Raw genomic sequence first — 18,439 nt, forward strand, 5'->3', positions numbered from 1 at the left:
TGTGAAATGGACCTGCAAGTAAAAATCAAAGAGGAACCAGCCTGGCTTGAAAGAACAACAAATGCATCACTTGTGAGTCTCATGGCAAATAACTTTATAGAGATCAGAATTTAACCCTAAGTAGCTGAATAAGTTTGGCAGGGGGATAATTTACTATGTGCTTCCCCAATATTAACCCCAGCAGTCGCCATTTGCTACATGGGCATCTAGGAAAAGTATGTCTCTCTTTTGTTCCTTTGTCTGGGAGTATGTGATAATGTGCTACGCAAGGCAGCCAACTCTTAGGAAGTACAAACAACAGTATTTATATACATCTATAGGTCCAACTAGTGACAGAAACTTTGTTCATGGGGCAAGGGAAAGGGTTCTGGTGGCAAATGCCCCCAGATTATGGTCGCCAAGTGGACATTTTGCCTCTAGCATTTACTAGGGAGATGGCAGTGCATGCTACCTTTGATAGTGGCGAAAAGCTGAATTAAAGTTGTGCACTTGATAGTGAAGGAACGTTGGTTAGGTCCAGCTACCAATGAAGTTGTGACAGGCAGCGTTTCAAGATCGAGGCATCAGGACAATTAATGAGCTAAGTACCCATCAAATGACTGTTTATTGTTTATTGATTACCTCTGGCGTTTATTGAAATGGATATCTGCAGGCTGTATTGTTATGTTTTTATTTTCCATGGTTTGGTAATGGTATCGTTGTGGGATTGACATCATCTCCTATCATACATTATCCAATTTTAGTGCTAGTAGCTGCTGAACTGAAGGACAATTGTGGGTGCTGGATTTAATTCGGTTACGGCCAGTAGGTCTTTGAATCTCATAGTGAACATATTTTTCCTCCAAAAGAAGTTCCATGTAAGATTTGCATCATTTAAACTTCTTTACAATGTTACTAATGTTGGGTGATCTCATAGTAAAACTCTGCCTTGGCAGAGAAGCTGTGAAATAAATTTGGAGGAGAAGCGACTTATTGTCATCATCTTTCCTTGCTCTGTCTGTTGCTACTGTAAACACAGTAAATTGTAATCTTCTGAATGTGTGGCTTACAGTTCAGTCTCTCTTCATCTGATAGCTTATATGGTGATGTGATAACATTCTACTTTCATGTTGGCGAGTGTAATTTGGGTCCATTCTAGAGGTATTTGATGAAGCTGAATATCCCAGCACAAGTCTGTAGTTATACTGGCATAAAACTGAATTCCTGCACATCATTCTTGCACCTCAGAGTCTTTGAAAACCTTGAGAGTTGGAAGAGGGATATTCAATGAATAATTGTGACTCGACAGCAAAAATCTACTCCCAACACTGTGAACTGCTAATTTATAGATGTGATATTGTCCAGGAGTTGCTTAAAGGTAAAATTCTGCAGCTTATGCACACTGTTCTCTGAATAAATGTTTGCTGGTTGAGTTCTAAATTACAGACACTACAGAAGAGAACATTGTCTGAACATATCTGAGATGCGAGTGCACTGCTATTCAAGATCTATACTCTTGACACTTCTTGTTATGTTCTATTATTGGGTATATAGAAAGAAACAATAGCTGTCATCAACAACCACGGAATTCAAGAACTACAATGTGACCCTACAAATAAATTTCAAAACAAAATAAAACAAGCTATCCAGCAAACAGACTTCATTTTCACAGAACAAGGAAAAGAAAGCCTCACCATCAAAAAATCCCAAACTCCCCACAGTAAGAACCATCCCCAAAATACACAAAAGCTCATGTCCCATTAGACCAATAGTAAATTATGATGTGCCAAATTACAATTTAAGCTAACAACTAAAAAAATCCTAAAAGAGAAAGTCTCACATAAAGAAGACAGATAAATTAAAACCAGCCTAGAACTAATCAACCCCTTCCCGCCCGAAAGCGCCCGACTGTTCACTTTGCCTTACGGTTCTTATTGCCCGAAAACACCCAGCTGCATTATCTGCATACGTGTGCAATCTATGCAACAGTTTTGTATTTTTGGTGGTGAATTGTTTATTAGGCATTGATGAACATGCAGTACAATATACTAGACTTAGGAAATAAAAGAAGAGTGACAATTTGTCTTGAAGTTGTCTAGACAACGGTCTTGAACTTCCGCGAGTGCTGGTCAGCTGTTTCGTTCGTAAACATGACGGGATTGAATACTGCGGATATTGAGACTGAGCTGAATAACGGCATAAGAAATGACACAGAATTGTTGAGCAGGGGTGGAGGTAAATTTTTAGTGAGTAAATAACATATCAACAAAGATAATTTTACTGATAACTGTGGTATAAGTGAAAACGGATATCTAGAAATCGGACCTGATGATGATGATGCGGCTGCAATTCAGATAACACAAATATTTTGTTTCATTATTCAATGATTATACGGATGATGTTGAACCTATCAATAATTTCAAAAGAGTATTATGAGAAATAGGTTATATTTTTACATATGTTAGGCGGAGACAATCTATTCATTGACATTACCGATTGCATATATATTAATGCAGCAATCAAACAGGCGCATTTCATTAAAATAGAAACAGAATGGGAAGACACTTGCTAGAGGAAATGAAAGTTGATATACAAGGTCACCATTACACTCCAGAATCTCATCTTTATTGGCTTAGGGGGATTTAGACAACATGAGAATGTGACAAATACAACCTACCTCAGTGTTGAGTATCTCCAGCACGGGTGGGGGTTTGAACCGACAAACGTATGACTCAATGAATAGAGAAATGGATATGATGGTATGTTAAATGTTGTAAATGATGGCATATTTTCTAATATTATTGAAAATGTAAATACAATGTGATCAATATTTTTTATAATATTTAACCTTTTCTGAAACGGTGTGCTCTGTTTGAATGTTTCCTAATTAATAGGTTGAAACCTGGGGATAAGCGGAGAAAAAATGTGGGTGGTAAAGGGTTAAAGATACCCTTTGACATCACTAACATGTACACCAACGTAACAATAGATGAATCCATTAAAATTATCGAAAATCTTCATAAAGAAAATACTTCACTGCAGGAAACCAAAGAAATAATTAGCCTTATTAGAACAATGCTACACCAAAATAGCTTTGCATTCACTGACAAGATGTATTGTCACAAAGAAGGGTTAGCCACGGGCTCACCATTATAAGGTATAATAGCAAACATTATTTTGAATAACTTTGAAAATATCTTCTGAACGTATCAGCATTCAAAAGGAATATTATACTGGAGCAGGTATGTAGGTGACATCATGTGCATATGATAATGACTTCACTAATGCACACCAGTTATTAAACACACTAAATTATTTACAAACTTCCACCAGCTTCACAATGGAGCAAGAATCTAATAAGAAAATAACACCACAATCAGCAGGAATAATGGCAACCTGTCTTACAAAGTGTACAGAAAGCCCACTCAGGTGTTGCATGCTATTGACGAGTCTAACCATGCATACACACTAAAAATAGCTGGATTGAATACAATGATACACAGAGCTGTTTCCATACCAATGAGCACAATGGATTTCAATGAAGAGGCACAAATATTTAAACAAATCATGAAAGAAGACAACCACCCTCCAGGCACAGTAGATAAAATATTAAACAAACAAAAGCAAAGTCCCTGGAAAACCACCACACTTGGTTCTCAACTACATTAACAATAACACATAAAAAGTAGGTTATATCTTTAGGAAACAGGGTTTGATCTGTCTAAACAAAATGTATGTTAAGAGTATAGTATTAATATTTCTCACAGTATGGCAAGAGATTTAGGACAGTTTTAATACTTGGATGTGATTCAAACAACCTCAATGATTTGATAGACGTAATTGGATACATAAAATCAATTAATATAATTTAGTGTTTATGTCTTTGGCAGATTCCTTCCAAAATTTTGTGCAAGATGGTCCCAATTCCATCTGTGGTAGGATATCTTCTGATATGGCTAGAAAATGCTTCTCACTTTATATTTGGTTTTCAGTCTCATGCTTTCTCTGGCATTAGGTTTGAACAAGGATGATAACACCATTCTCAGTGCAGCCTTTGGTTTTGAAATCCTCTGCTGGTAGAAATCTCTCTTAAACAGTAGTAAAATTTTGAAAGTAACTGTAATACTTGGAAGTAGTAAATTATCATGCTCATTTGTTGGTGACAGTATTTGTAAATGTGTGTTACATGCATAACTTATGTATCTTATTTTCCACAGGAAAATATTGAAAATGTATCAGAAATGATACCACTGAAAAAAGAAGCCAAATCAGAGTTAACAGAGCCAGGGCCAATGCAGGAAAACTCACTTGAGGTAATGTACATAATTTGATAAGCCATTGTTAGGTACTGAAAATAGAAAATTGCTGAACAGATATCAATGGTTGACCCATCATTTCAATACATATGATTGATACACTTTTTTATGAGATTGACTGTTTACATACCTAATTTTCACGTTTCCTTCATATTCTTTAAGATCTTGCGTTATGTATCACGCAGCAGTTAGGATAGATCCAAAGACCTCTACTGTATATCATTTGGGAGATGGTATCATTGCTACTAATATTTTTGACTTAGTGAATATTTTCAAACACGGAGTTGCTATAAGGAGCACTTTTTTGTTACTGTTGCTGGGTATTTTAATAGTTGTTCCAAATGAAACACCGTTGTAATCTTGTTGATTATATTAATTATTGACTTCTAGATAATACAATTATTTGTAGATACAAGTTGCAGGTGATTGCTTGCTTACTGTCAGAATTCACTTACGTACTACACACATTGTAGCCATCTTGTGGCAAGTAGAAAACATTCTTATCCTTCCTAATGTGGTCTGTGATGATACTAGTCTATGGTGACTTATAATATTACTTAAACTTTCAATGAATAAATGAGCCCTTCAAGAGTGATCTTGCCTTTCTGTTTCATATGTGGTAAAGGACAGTGTTTGTGAATAGGCTTTGTATGTTCCCCATTACTCACCTGAACATTTGTTACATGAATTAGGATCACTGCCATCGTCCACTGCATAGCATGTGTTACTTTTAGTGTGACTATGTTGTTATGGGGTATTTATTGGGATATTTAATTGACAATCTCTTTCAGGAATTCTGGGTTGGCTGCTGAATATACAGCCATCTGGATAATGAGATAGGAAGTATAATCATGATCAGGGAGTGTAGTATTTTTCTCTCCTGCAAGGAAATTGGATGTAGTTAGGTAAGAAGTGTCAAAAGGGTCGTCATTTAACTTTAGTGAGGAGATGTGAGTATGTGTTGTAAGAGTGGTCCATTCTTTGTTGGTCAAGTAATAAGAATTCATCACTCTTCTAAGGTGATATATCAGACTGTTGACAGCTGCTTCTCGTTTTCTATCAAAGTGTAGTGCTGCAGGAGGGATGGAATGCTGTATCAGTCCCATGCCTGCAGTTGCAGGGAAGAGCTGGTTTTTCTCAGGATTGTTTTTCAGAAAGGCCTCGATTTCCTTAGCTGCTCTGAAGAAGTTTGTGCCATTATCACTGTAAATGTTCAGGGGGAGACTTCTGTGAAAATAAGTGAACAAAGAGAGGCGAGCAATGTAGTTGTTGTGAGATCAGGTATCATGTCTATGTAGAGAGACTTGCTAGCTAGGCAGTCTGGTCTTGTTCCATCTCACGCCAATGTTTATGAGAATTGAGCCAGCATAGTCTATTCTAGTGTTAAGAAATGGGTACACGCACACTTTGTGTATTTCGCGTTAATTGTTCAGAAGTATCTGCATTCAACTTACGACCCTTGAGACGTGCATAAATGTTGCTTCTTTGCCGCTCCCCTTGCTGATGGGATCCGAAACTTGCCTCTCAGAGATGTGATTAAGGGTTGAGTGCCATGATGAAATAGTCGAAGTTGTTCCGCAATGATAATTAGATTAGTGAGATGATGATATATATACAGAATGGTCTAATATTTCCTCCCCACTAGAATTAAGATATTGTGCAGTCTTCTTCCGACAAGGAGATAGCTTCTTGATCTATGATTATTGTTATAATCAATATGATTTAATATTTTCTACAGAACATTAATGCAACATTTGAGTGGAGGGTTCAACCCCGATATGAACAGTGGACTTGAATTTCACTCTTGTTTATAAAAATCTGAGATAAATGGAAAACAATATGCAGCTACTCTCTGTACCTTTTTTAATCTTGAAACTTTTGTTATGAATAAGTCATCATCAAGTCTCTAAGAAGCATTTGTGGCATTTTTTGATCTGGGAGATTAATTCGAACTTCACGTTTTCATTTATTCCTACTCAAAGGATCTTGATTCAACCATCCAGAACTATGCCAACAAACTGTATTGTTGACAATTGTGTTCATTTGTGGTCGTCTGGACACTAAGTCAGCGGGTTTCTCTTTGGATGGCACATGGTGCCACTCATTTGTATCTTTAGCTACTTCAAACTGGGAGCCTTTAATGTTTTCTTTGAATAGTCTTGTCAAGAGAAAGGCTCCACAAATATCAGACTTTGAAGGGAGAGTTATGAAAAACCAATCTTTTTAAAGCTTTGCTGCCTTGCATTTTACACAGAGCAACATTTTATTGCTAAACAATCTGACATACACATGTAAATGCTATTTGTTGAGCCCGCAGTCAGATTATTATAGAGAAGAGATGTTCTTGAGTGGATGACCCTTCATGGTGTATGTAGTTGAGACTTATGCCATTGTCAGTCTTGACTGAAGCGTTGATATTAACAAGTGTTTTTGCTGTTTTACTTGAATGATTTATGACAGGGTAATGTGGAATTTAATAGTGTTTTCTTCCTGCAGGTTTTCACATTCCTCTCATGTTATCAAGTGATTTGAATTCTAACATGAATTTAATATATTCCTGGCAAAACTTCTTATTTTTCAGACGTTTCTTTCCAGGGACAGGACATGCTTAATTTCCATTTGTTTAGATCAACGAAGTTTTAAAGCATTTCTTCACAGGGAGTTATGCAGTGTATCTAACTGACGTGTCTGTCATCATGTGTTGCTGGAAGTTTGCTTCATGCTGTTTTTCCATTGGTGTTGTTCTCTTATGTTATCCAAAATAGTGATTTTGTTTTGTAGGTTGCATACGAGTAGAGATTGATGAGGCATAGGTTTTATCTTGTCAACTCACCTCTGCCGCATTCGTCATTTACCACTGCTTTCTTCCTGGCATTTGACATGCGCACACTGTTGCAGTTACGGGACTGCAGTCAGCCGATTACCTGCATCAAACATGGATGGCATAATCGGTTTTAGATTGTACACTCTTCATGGATGTTTTCGGCGTTTCTAGTGCCATGTGTCATTGCTTTTCCTCTACCTCCCCTCTTCATGTTGTCTTTACCTGTTACCTTGATGCACTCTTTGGCTGTTGGACAGAGGGCAAAATCTTAGTCTTATGCTGGTGTAAATTTTCACACTGGTATGGGACTTATTCTTGACCATAAGGTATTGTAAACTGCGCTTGATTCTCGAGTGAGCCGATGACCGTAGATGTTAGACCCCTTTAAACAACAAGCATCGTCATCATCATCATCATCATCAAGACTCTTGAGTGGTAATAATTGATTATTTATTTATTTATTTATTTATTGTGAACATAACAGGTCATTAGTCCCATATCCATAAAGGTGCAGCTGCATGTGTAATTCCTTTATTTGGAATGCTTTTGGAATTTATGTGAAAATGAACTTTGTGTGTCAATTCTCTCAAAAATCCTGGAATTAAAAATTTGTTTACATTCCTGAACTGCATAATAGTCTTATCTTGAACTTGCTTTGCTCATATTTTCTAGTCATTTCAATTCTTACTGTATGCCCAGATTTTGTAATTGAAAATGCTGATCTTTTATTCAGTCACCTGTTCTTATATTTTTTCTATAGAGACACTAAGTCAGCGGGTTTCTCTTTGGACGGCACATGGCAATATATCTGAAGTAGCCAGTTCTTGTTCATGCACTAGTGTCCTTGTATTTTCCTGACTGCTTGTGCATTATTTATATCTTACCCCTGTGTACAATCCATAGTATAATCTTTCTTGGCCAGCATGTGCATATGTCTCTTTGATGTTCGTAAGTAATTGTACTAACCTGTCCATCAGAGATTCATCTCAATTTTGTGTTTTGGAGAACTGGTTAGTTTTTATGAGTTTGCTGATACATTATTAAATGGTGTATGAAAATTTGAGTTCTTATGAATAGGTCCATTTGAGGAGTATGCAAAATGGGATCAGCAAGTGTTAAGTCTCTAGGAATGTTCCAGTAGGAAATTGGCATTGTTGAAATTGTGGTTCTTTTTCAGAAGCTCACTAGCTAGGGTAAAGTCGGTGATGAAATTGTCTGTAGTGACGCTTTTCCCTGTTCCCTCAATATCTTTGACAAGTCTCAATACCACATTCCTTCCATTGTTCACTTCTCTCTCTCTGTTTACTGATGTAGCATTGTCAACTGCAGAGGCGCACACATAAACCGTGTCCAAATCCGAGAGGAGGCATAATTTTGTTCCATATTTTCCTCTTGGTTTGGTAGATAAATACTGCTTAAAGAGGCATTTTCCCTAAAGGAAGCCAGATGTTCATCCACAGTATTATTTTCAAATGGCACAAACACTTTAGGTAGTTGTGAAACGAACATGTCATGAACATCTCTTCTTGCTGTTAACTTGCCATTACATCTCTGGGCTGGTCTCTCTTCCTTATTATCGAAGCTCAAAACTGGGTTATCATTTGGGACCATTGAAGAGATATTGTAGCTCGAAGGATAGGGTGACCGTCTGCTTCATTCCATACTTCTCGAAGTGATTTGCCCACTGATTTGTAGACTCCAGCAAAATCAAGCCTGCAAATATAGATAACTGCATGTTATTTTTGATTGTGATTATTAGCAGTTAACAAAAGACAGAAACTGCTATTGTTTCCAAATTGTGTAAACCGTACATATCTAGAAATGTTTTTCAACTCTTTCAAAGAAATGGGCTTGTAGCTTTCCTTTTATCTGCAAAAACCCTCTTCATTTCAAAATTTGTTTCCCATATAGTGGTTTCCAGCATTTTATAAATGATGAATAACTTCATTGCCAACATCTGGGATCACCTGTCCTCTGAAGAGCATATCTCGTGGGTCCAGGTGCAATTCTCATTATGTTCCTCAATTTGGAATACGCATAGTTGAAATTTACGTTTCTCTGAAGTATTATTAATATAAACAACTAAAATATTGAAGAGCATATAGGCCTATAGATATATGTCCATGATGTAAATGAAGCAATAGCATTGTTCACAATACAGTGCAACCCCAGTTTTGTGTGACCTCGATTTAGCACCATATTCAATTTTACATAAATCAAAATTCAAAATACTGTAGGGCAAAACTCGCATTTAGCGTTAAGGAAATGTTAAAATGTTCCTATATTTTGGTTATGGGACATTAAGAACCACTGCAAAAGACGTCGTAAGCTTGCTAAGGATGATTCAAGGCAGAAGACCAATTTGGAGCATGGGCACTTAGAGCTAAAATGAGATGTCTGACTCTGACTGACATCTGTTCGCGACCGATGTAGTAGAACAGAACCCCCGTTTTAATGACAATGTTATTATAATCTATGAAAATTCCTGTATTAATCTGTGCAATGTCCTTTAGTTACAATACAATGAGAATCCTTTTACCGTTTCATCCATTATCACAGGCAAATTCAGGCATGTTAGTTTTCATCCATTACCAGTATTCATACACTCTACTCCAGGGTTTATATTGAATGTGATCAATCGTCTTCTGTGTTGATTCATTGCTACGCATGAGTGAATTGATCTTGAGTGAGTCTGAGGTCTTCTCACAACACAGACTGGTGTATTAAACATCGGGATAACATATTTTTGCAATAAGTGCAATGACAGTAGTTGTTAACTCTTAGAAATAAAAGCTGAAGTAAAAGATTCCTTAATTTACTATGTTCTGAAATTAAATAAGAATGTGATACTTCTCAAGATACAATGGTGTGCATAACTAATTTCAGAGGTTAGGTTATGTACTTGCGCATCTTCTTAAATTTCAGAATGGCTGTTCCCATGTATGTTTATAGTAAAATTGTTATTATTCTACAGGGAGCTTGAAATTTATTTTTATAAAATGTGCACGGTAAACCTATGTTACAAAGAAACAATAACAGTAAAAATTTCCACCTATTTGATATGTATATTTGCATTAAGCAAATCAATTAATCATACACAGTACATGTTTCATTCCATTTTGGAACATCTCCAGCTGTATTACATTGCTTAGGTGAAAACACTAAGTATTTATCTTTTGAAGAATATCTCAAACAGGTACCTTGTTTTTCTTAAAATCTACGTAAATTTAAAATTTGCAATAAATTAAAATGAATGTGGATGGTTGAATGGGGTCGAAGGCTGCATTAGCTGTGCTCCTCCAAGGACATAGTAGATTTTAGCAACAAGACTATGGGGAAGCTCTTTAATTAATAGTAAAACAGCAATCAGCTTCAGGGATCCTGAACTAACCAAATTCAATAGATATTTTTGTAAATTTAAAACAAATAGCAATCACCTTTGAAGGAGCAAACGAAGAGAACAGCTTGTAATATTCAGGACGGTGACAAAGGAAAGTTATATTTTCAAAAAACTTTTTATTAGAAGACAAGCAGAATATTTTGGTGATAAAAGTGCTGGAAACATTATTTACAACATCTGTTCAAGTGAATAGATTTTTTTTTAAATAGGCTAACCATAAGCAGATCCATTTCCCTCTCATTTCACCACCCCATTCAACCATCCACATTGATTTTAATTTATTTCAAATTTTAAATTTATGTAGATTTTAAGAAAAACAAGGTACCTGTTTGAGATGTTCTTAAAAAGATAAATACTTAATGTTTTCACCTAAGCAATGTAATACAGCTGAAGATATTTCAGAATGGAATGAAACATGTACTGTGTGTGATTAATTGATTTGCTTAACGCAAATATAAGTATCAAATAGGTGGAAATTTTTACTGTTACTGTTTCTTTGTAAATAGGATTCGATACGGGAAATGAAGCTGATTTCTTGCAATTGATACCTAGGTTAGGTGATGCCGCTTGAAATAGGAAACTGGCAATGTTTGCAACAATCCTATGGACTGATGCTATTGCAGTTCTTAAGAAGGAAATATAATCTGGGTGTTCAGTCTATTGGAATTAGAAAATACATGCTAATGAGTCAGCTGCTGCTTGGAAAACATCCGCAATAATGTTTAAACAAACTGATTGCTGTTCTGTAGTAATTTTAATAGGTTTGTGTGAGTTCAGTATCTTTCCTGCCTTTTATGAAAAATCATGCATAACCTTATAAGAAAAACCTTAAACTGAAGAGATTTGCATTCACCAACAGAAAATTGCCAAAATGAAGCACTAACTGTAACTACAGTACAGTGTATAATGTAGATATCTCCTTCTATTATTGCTGTCATTTTGTAAATAATGTATGATGGCACAATATATGTTAACCCCCATTTAACAATAAAAATTCAGGTCCCTGTAAAAACGTTAAATAGGGGTTCAGCTGAATGTGGAACATACCTTACACCTGATTGTCAATATGGTTGTTTTCTCCATCCCGTCCCATTTTGAGATATGTACAGTTCTTTTTGTACAGAGTCAGTCTCATCTTGTAGTTTATAACCAGATACTTGGAGCTCGTCATTTTCTTCTCCCTCCAGAGAAACGTGATCGTCATCAGTTTTTTGGAAAACACAAATTCAGGATCAGCCAATGCATCATCAGCTTCCTCTTCACGTATACTCTCACTAATTTCGTAAAATATATTTCATATAGATTTCTCATTAACTGCTGATGCCCAGCCATATTTGATCACAGAAACAATGCAGCACTCCCTAGTCGTGGAGGTAGTCCAACATTGTTTGTGTAGTGACCAGCAGGTAGGGCAGCATTGATATTAATGGATATGTCCATTTGATCCATTCATCATATATGTAATCTTTTGAACTGGTAGAGTAGTCAGCAACTGAAAAATATTTTTAAATCATGTCAATACCTACTAAAGAAGATGAACAAATACACAAGTTTTTTGGCATATACAGTTCATATTTTGTCAGTTACAAGCAATTGAATATTAAATCTGGGTCGATGCAACCCATTCAGATTAGAAGGATTAAATGGGGTGGAGACGAGCCTTAATGAACATGTCGAGATGCTGATAATAATGTCTAACTTCATTATAATGCTACAAGTGGGCTAGAGCTTATTTATACATTCAAAGATGTGCTTCGCATACTCCAATGCAATCAGCTTAGGGCAGTGGTAGTGGTTATGAATTAAGTTCTACAGTATGGTTATATTTGGTTCAATCATGGCAATGTTTTTCTAGGGTTTTCTTTGTCTAAACTTTCAGGGACAAGGTGATATTTTGAAACTTTTGATTCCAGTTAGGCCTTAATTTCTAGTGATCTTATTTCAAAAATTGCCCTTGAAGTATAGTCACAACATTATGTCTCTGTCGAAACTTGGTAATTTTAATTTTTGGAAGGCAGACCTTTGTCTGTCTGACCAATTCTCTTGATTTAAATAAATCTTTGCTTCAGTTTCATTATTTTTAGCTACTGGTTTTAGGGAGGTTATCATTTTTGATTCCAGTAAGTCGTAAAAGACTTTGAAATCTTTTTCATATGTGTCATGTCCATGTCAGTGAAACACCCCCTCTTTTAGAGAATGGTAATATAGTTGTACTTAAATAGTGATTTTCTTGATACTGAAACGTTATTCGGGGTATATTCCAAGGAGCTCCCACAAGGAAGGGTGGAATATTACGATCAATTTTCCAAGAATTAGTTTACCCCAAAATAATAATAATAACGTCCACGACACAGGGTAGGAAAATATGCCAACAGGGAGACAAAAATGGCAAAATTAAATAAAAGAAAAACAGGTTAAACAACTCACAATACTAAATTCATAACAGGGAAATCAATTCATTTCCACCAGCATCCAACAACAATCAGCATCACCATCAATTAACATAATATTCCCATGGCAACAAAAACACGCTAGGTAGTTAAGGAAAATGGCCAATCATAGGCCACCAAACAATAGGCATGTACATATTAAGAGACAAAAGAAAAACAGGACGTCGAAAAATCACGAAAATACCAAACAAATTAATTTAATTATATAACCCAGAAGTAGGAAAATTAAGATGGAAAACGAACGTTTGTTCCACATCCTTGCAGCAACTCGCTTGGTTAATAACCCTGCCAAAACATTGCATTAACCCCTACTTATTAGGGCAAGAAAGCCGCTACCAAGCATTGAGTATTAAATTTACAATTTCCAAGAATAAGAATTAATATTAATTCACAGCAGGTGCAAGTCCCTGGTAAACAAAAGTAGTTTACATATAAGTTTTTTGACTCGAATAATGTTCAAACACCGCAGGGCTAAAACGTAGAGTTAAGTTGATGCAAAGTTACATCCTGTCGTGGTACGCACTTCACATTTTGAAATATTTAGTTTACCAGTTGGAACATATTAAAGATGAGTTGAAAAAACACTTACAGTGTATCTTGCCATAGTCGTGAGTTCGCTTCAGCGTCATATCCTTACTTACGTATGGTAAAAGTAATCCTTAGAGTGCACTCCAAAATTCCAGGCGAGGTACATTAAATGGTAATAAAATTTAAAATTAACTTTCACAGTTCAAGAGTGCATAAGCCGTATCAAGCGAACGTCACCCTGGGTCCATGATAATCACTCTATCCATCCCGGCAAGTGGAGAAGCACGCCGTCCTTCCAACACAGCTCACTAGCAAAACCATAATGGCGACTGGCCAGAAGCCTACATGTCAGACCACAGTCGCAATATTTACGTGCGCATACTTGCTCGGTGGAGGGGGAGAGTGGCGAGATGGTTCATACCGACGACACTAGAGTGCAGGAGAATACTGGAAAAGTCACTGTCTGGCCATACACCACAGATGGGCACATTAATAACTTTAAAGCCGGTGGAAGTTAATGTTTATAAATATTGAAAACCATGGTATCTGTGACCATGAATCACTTGATGAATAACGCAGCGGCAAATCACATTAAGGACACGAATTTCAATGGCCATGCAGCCAGCACTAAAGTATTCACAGAGAGTATAAATTCTTAATCCGGTAATAGTTTCCCTCCCCGAAGCTCCACATATACAACATATAATGACTTTCATAAGGTAGTGGTCTGGATACAAGCTGAGTTTTTGATGGAATAGTCCGAATAAGAAAATGACCACCGATCACATGTCCCAGTTTATGCACCACCAGCAAGATGAATCCAATAGTCAATTAGGAACCAAAACATATATGAATTGAGTAAAAAACAATTGAGTGCATTTAAATGACACTAGCTGTCCAGTTACTTTCAATCATTAAGAAGTCCCATGCATTAAAGGGGTGCTACACGCAAGTCGCAGGTAAATCTGTTAATGTTCTAGATAAATGGTGACACTCATGCTCCAGATCATTTGCTAAGTTTAATTCCAATAAACAAGTTTCGCAAGTTCATATGTATCAACTGTTCAAAGATTTCGTTACTTTGTAGTACACACACACAACTGAACAATTTCCTAAATGTTCACTGGTAGAATAATAAACCTTCTTAGATTTAAATGCACGCGATTATACACCCAAATTGAGATTATCACATGTTAGACATTCATTTTAGTATTGTTTATCAGACTTGCGTAAGTTAAGAAACGCCTTCATTTGGTTTCAATTTTATTATTATTAAAATACTTGTGTGTAGTACCATAATGTGTGGAACACCGTGAGTCTACGCTATTTTTGATTAGTACAGCAAGATGACAAGTACTATGATTCTACTTTACTAGCCATAAGTGTACTTAATAGGGGTCGTTGACCAGATTATTGGACCCCTTTAGACAACAAGCATCCTCGATTCAGAATTGTACTTTAGAAGCAGTCCCTTGGTCTGTAATACTATCGTTTATAATAGTTTCTGGGTCGGATCCACCGATTGATTTAAATGCATATCCACCCATTTATTCTTCATCATCACGCTTTTTATTTTGGTCAGTGCATGATTTTGAACTTTTGAATTGTCATTACATTTCGTCTAATTTCATAACATTAGGGACTGATGACCTAGATATTAAGCCGCTTAAAACAAAAAGCATCATCAGGTTTATTATACCTGCACCAATCCGACTACAGACAAGGGAAGTATCTTTCATTACACTACGATATGTTCTTACTTACATGTATAATTGAAGAACTGAAGATCCATATACAGGTATAAATGGTAATTTGGGAGAGAGTAAGCCCATGCGGTATTGCGCGTCACAAGAAACTGAGTGAATTGGCTCTGCAGTTCGAACACATTGATGTGAGATTGCTTTCGGGGGGTGGTTGATTCGAAACCCTCAGTCGGTAGATCTGATGTTCTTTTTGTTTCTCTGTGGTTCCCCCGCTATCACTATTGGCAAATTCTGTGGCTTTACCTTTATTAAGGCAAAGACCGCTTTCATTCATTTAAGTCCCAGCCCTCTTTCCTATGCCATTCTTGCCTTACAACCTGTCTTCAATCAGTGTGATTTAAGCTAATATATATAAAAATCTGGTAATTGTGATTGACTCATTAGTACCCCTGTAGATTTTCTGGGTTTCCCTAATGTGGAAAGCTTGAGATACACCAACTTGCAAGCTAAAAATATGTTTAAAATGATCCCCCATCCCCTACTGCTTATTGAAGAAAGAAGAAGACTAAAGTAGCATCCAAGCAAAAGGAAGGACAGATAAGTCCTACGTGGTATGCCCTTGAACTTACGGAAATTACAATAAAATATACAAACTAGATCTCTCTCTCTTTCTCCTGCCTCCGCCCTCCCTTTGAGAATACGGTTACACCAAAATAAAGGCATTTAAATTTAATTTAAGCTGGTGAAGGAGAGAATGTATGACTAGCTCGTTTGGCGGGTTCGAGTCCGGCGGTTTTTGAGGGTGCTCAAATACGCCAGTCTCATGTCCGCAGACCTACCAGTACGTAAAAGAATTCTTGTGGGACGAAATTCTCGCTCCTCGGCGATTATGGAAGCCATAGAATTAGTTAGTATAAATAATAACATTATTATTCTCAATTCAGCAGTGAGCTTGAAAGCGACCTCATTTCTGTTCACATAGCTGAGCACATTAGTTCTCCTCTATGTTTCCTGGATAAGCTTGAAGTTATAACCAGATATAATCAAACTGATAATATGTTCAATAATCTCTCTCCTTTACTTGTATTTGAAGGGAGAAAGAAACTGAAAATGTCGAAAGAAAAGCAGCTTGAATTGTTCTTCGTGATATCCGGCAAAAGAATAGCGTTACAAGAATGTGGCAAAGTTTGGGCTGGGAAGACTTGGGATAAAGGAGACGAGCCGCTCGACTAAGTGGTATGTTCCGAGCTGTCAGTGGGGAGATGGCGTGGAGTGACATCAATAGACAAACAAGTTTGAGTGGTGTCTCTAAAAAGTAGGAAAGATTAAAATATGGAGATAAGGCTGGAATTCAAGAGGACAAATTGGAGCAAATTTTCGCTTATAGGTAGGGGAGTCAGGGATTGGAATAACTTACCAAGGGAGATGTTCAATATATTTCCAATTGCTTAATAATCATTTAAGAAAAGCAAGGAGAATAACAGGTAGGGAATTTGTCACCTGGGCGACTGCCTTAATGCAGATCAGTAGTGATTGATTGATTGATTGATTGATTGATTGATTGATTGATTGATTGATTGATTGACGTACGTGCAAAAGAAAGCAAAGGTACTGAGTAATTTCTGGAACTTTCGAAAATCACACTGCAAAGACTTATTAAATCGTTTAAGATACCCCTCTTTTCAAGGATATGGTTATTGTAATGCGTCTCAAATTAAAGGCAGAAATATGTAACATTAATTTGAGTGAGAAAGTGGGTTTATTTTCTTAATTCCTCATTGAGCATGGGAACGGGCTTAATTATTAATATCTTGATTTATTTCATCATAAATTGTGTCATTTACTGCTGTAAGAGAACGTTCACTATGGATGTATATATTGAGGATAGTTTGATATTGTTATGTCTGGTGATTTTAATATGTAACTAGTCATGTTGGCAGAACGATGCGCCTTAAGAAAAGAGAACAGGGTGGTGATATATACCTTTTAGTGTAGGGCCTAAATTGGCGATTACTATAACTAGTGTGCTTCGCTGCGTCCTCACCCATATCTGCATCTGAAGGCTCATTACCTGAGGGTACTACGTCACATAACCAAGAAGGAAGACCATCTTCGGCCTCAAAGGTGCCTCCTATACTCCAGGCTTCGTGCCCTTCCTCAAAATTGAGATATCGCACTGGTCACGCCCCTTTTAGATTCAGGAAGTATTGTGTCCACCATTTCGGTAGAATGGTATTACAACCTGAAGTACTGATGTAAATATCCTGAATATGTTTCTTCTTCTATAAAATGTGTTTCGGCTAACTCTATGTCAGTCATTTCCCGACGTGTTTTCGGAAAATCTAAGTGTGACTGACTTAACTGAATACAAAATTGAGGTTACGGATTCGAACCCCGTAATATTCCCCCCCCCCCCTTACAGGTTATCAGTGTGTTTTATGTCCTTCAATGTGCACTATGAAAAACTTGATTGCAGCCTCCCCCAACGCTATTGACGTCGCCCAATACTGGGCAAGCATCGTCTAGCTCTCGAATATTGTTGCTCTATCTGTGATTGTATAATAGACTTGTATATTTGTATAGTAGGAATGTAGATATCTTGTTGCTTTTTGTTAAATGTCTATAAGTAAAGTTGATACTTCTGACACAAATAAAGAAAGAAAGACCCTCAACCATCTCTGGCTGAACGGGTTAATCATAATCTCAGGTCCGCGCTTATTGCCTATCATCACGAAGATCATTCTAGGTGGGACACATCCCTGCATTGGTTAGCTTTTGCTTTGAACTCGGCTGTTCATGAATCACATAAATTTACTCCAGCTTCGCTGATGTTCAAGTTTGTTCCCAACACGCCGCTCTCTAACATCTGGTCTCTGAGTGATATTCTACCTGAGACAATAGATCCAGATAACATTAAAGATCGTTGGAAGAAGGCTAAAGCCAATCTTAAAGTGTCTCATGAAAAGGTTAGGGAAAGATATGATCGTGGACGGAGACCCACCAATTTGAAGGTAGGCGACCAGGTGATGGTCAAGAATTTTGTTCCCGCGGGCAAGCTTGCCCCCAGATTTCATGGGCCGTGTACTATTCTCAATTTCCTTACACCCGTTACCTTATTGCTAAGCAATCCAGCCACCGAGAGGATATTTAGGGTTCACCTGTCACAGGTGAAACCGGTGTAATTTCTGTGCTAACTTGCTTCATATAATTCTGAAAGAAATATGAAGGTTATATTTTTT

This window comes from Anabrus simplex, chromosome X, assembly GCF_040414725.1.
Source record: "Anabrus simplex isolate iqAnaSimp1 chromosome X, ASM4041472v1, whole genome shotgun sequence".
In the NCBI taxonomy this organism is placed as follows: Eukaryota; Metazoa; Arthropoda; class Insecta; order Orthoptera; family Tettigoniidae; genus Anabrus; species Anabrus simplex.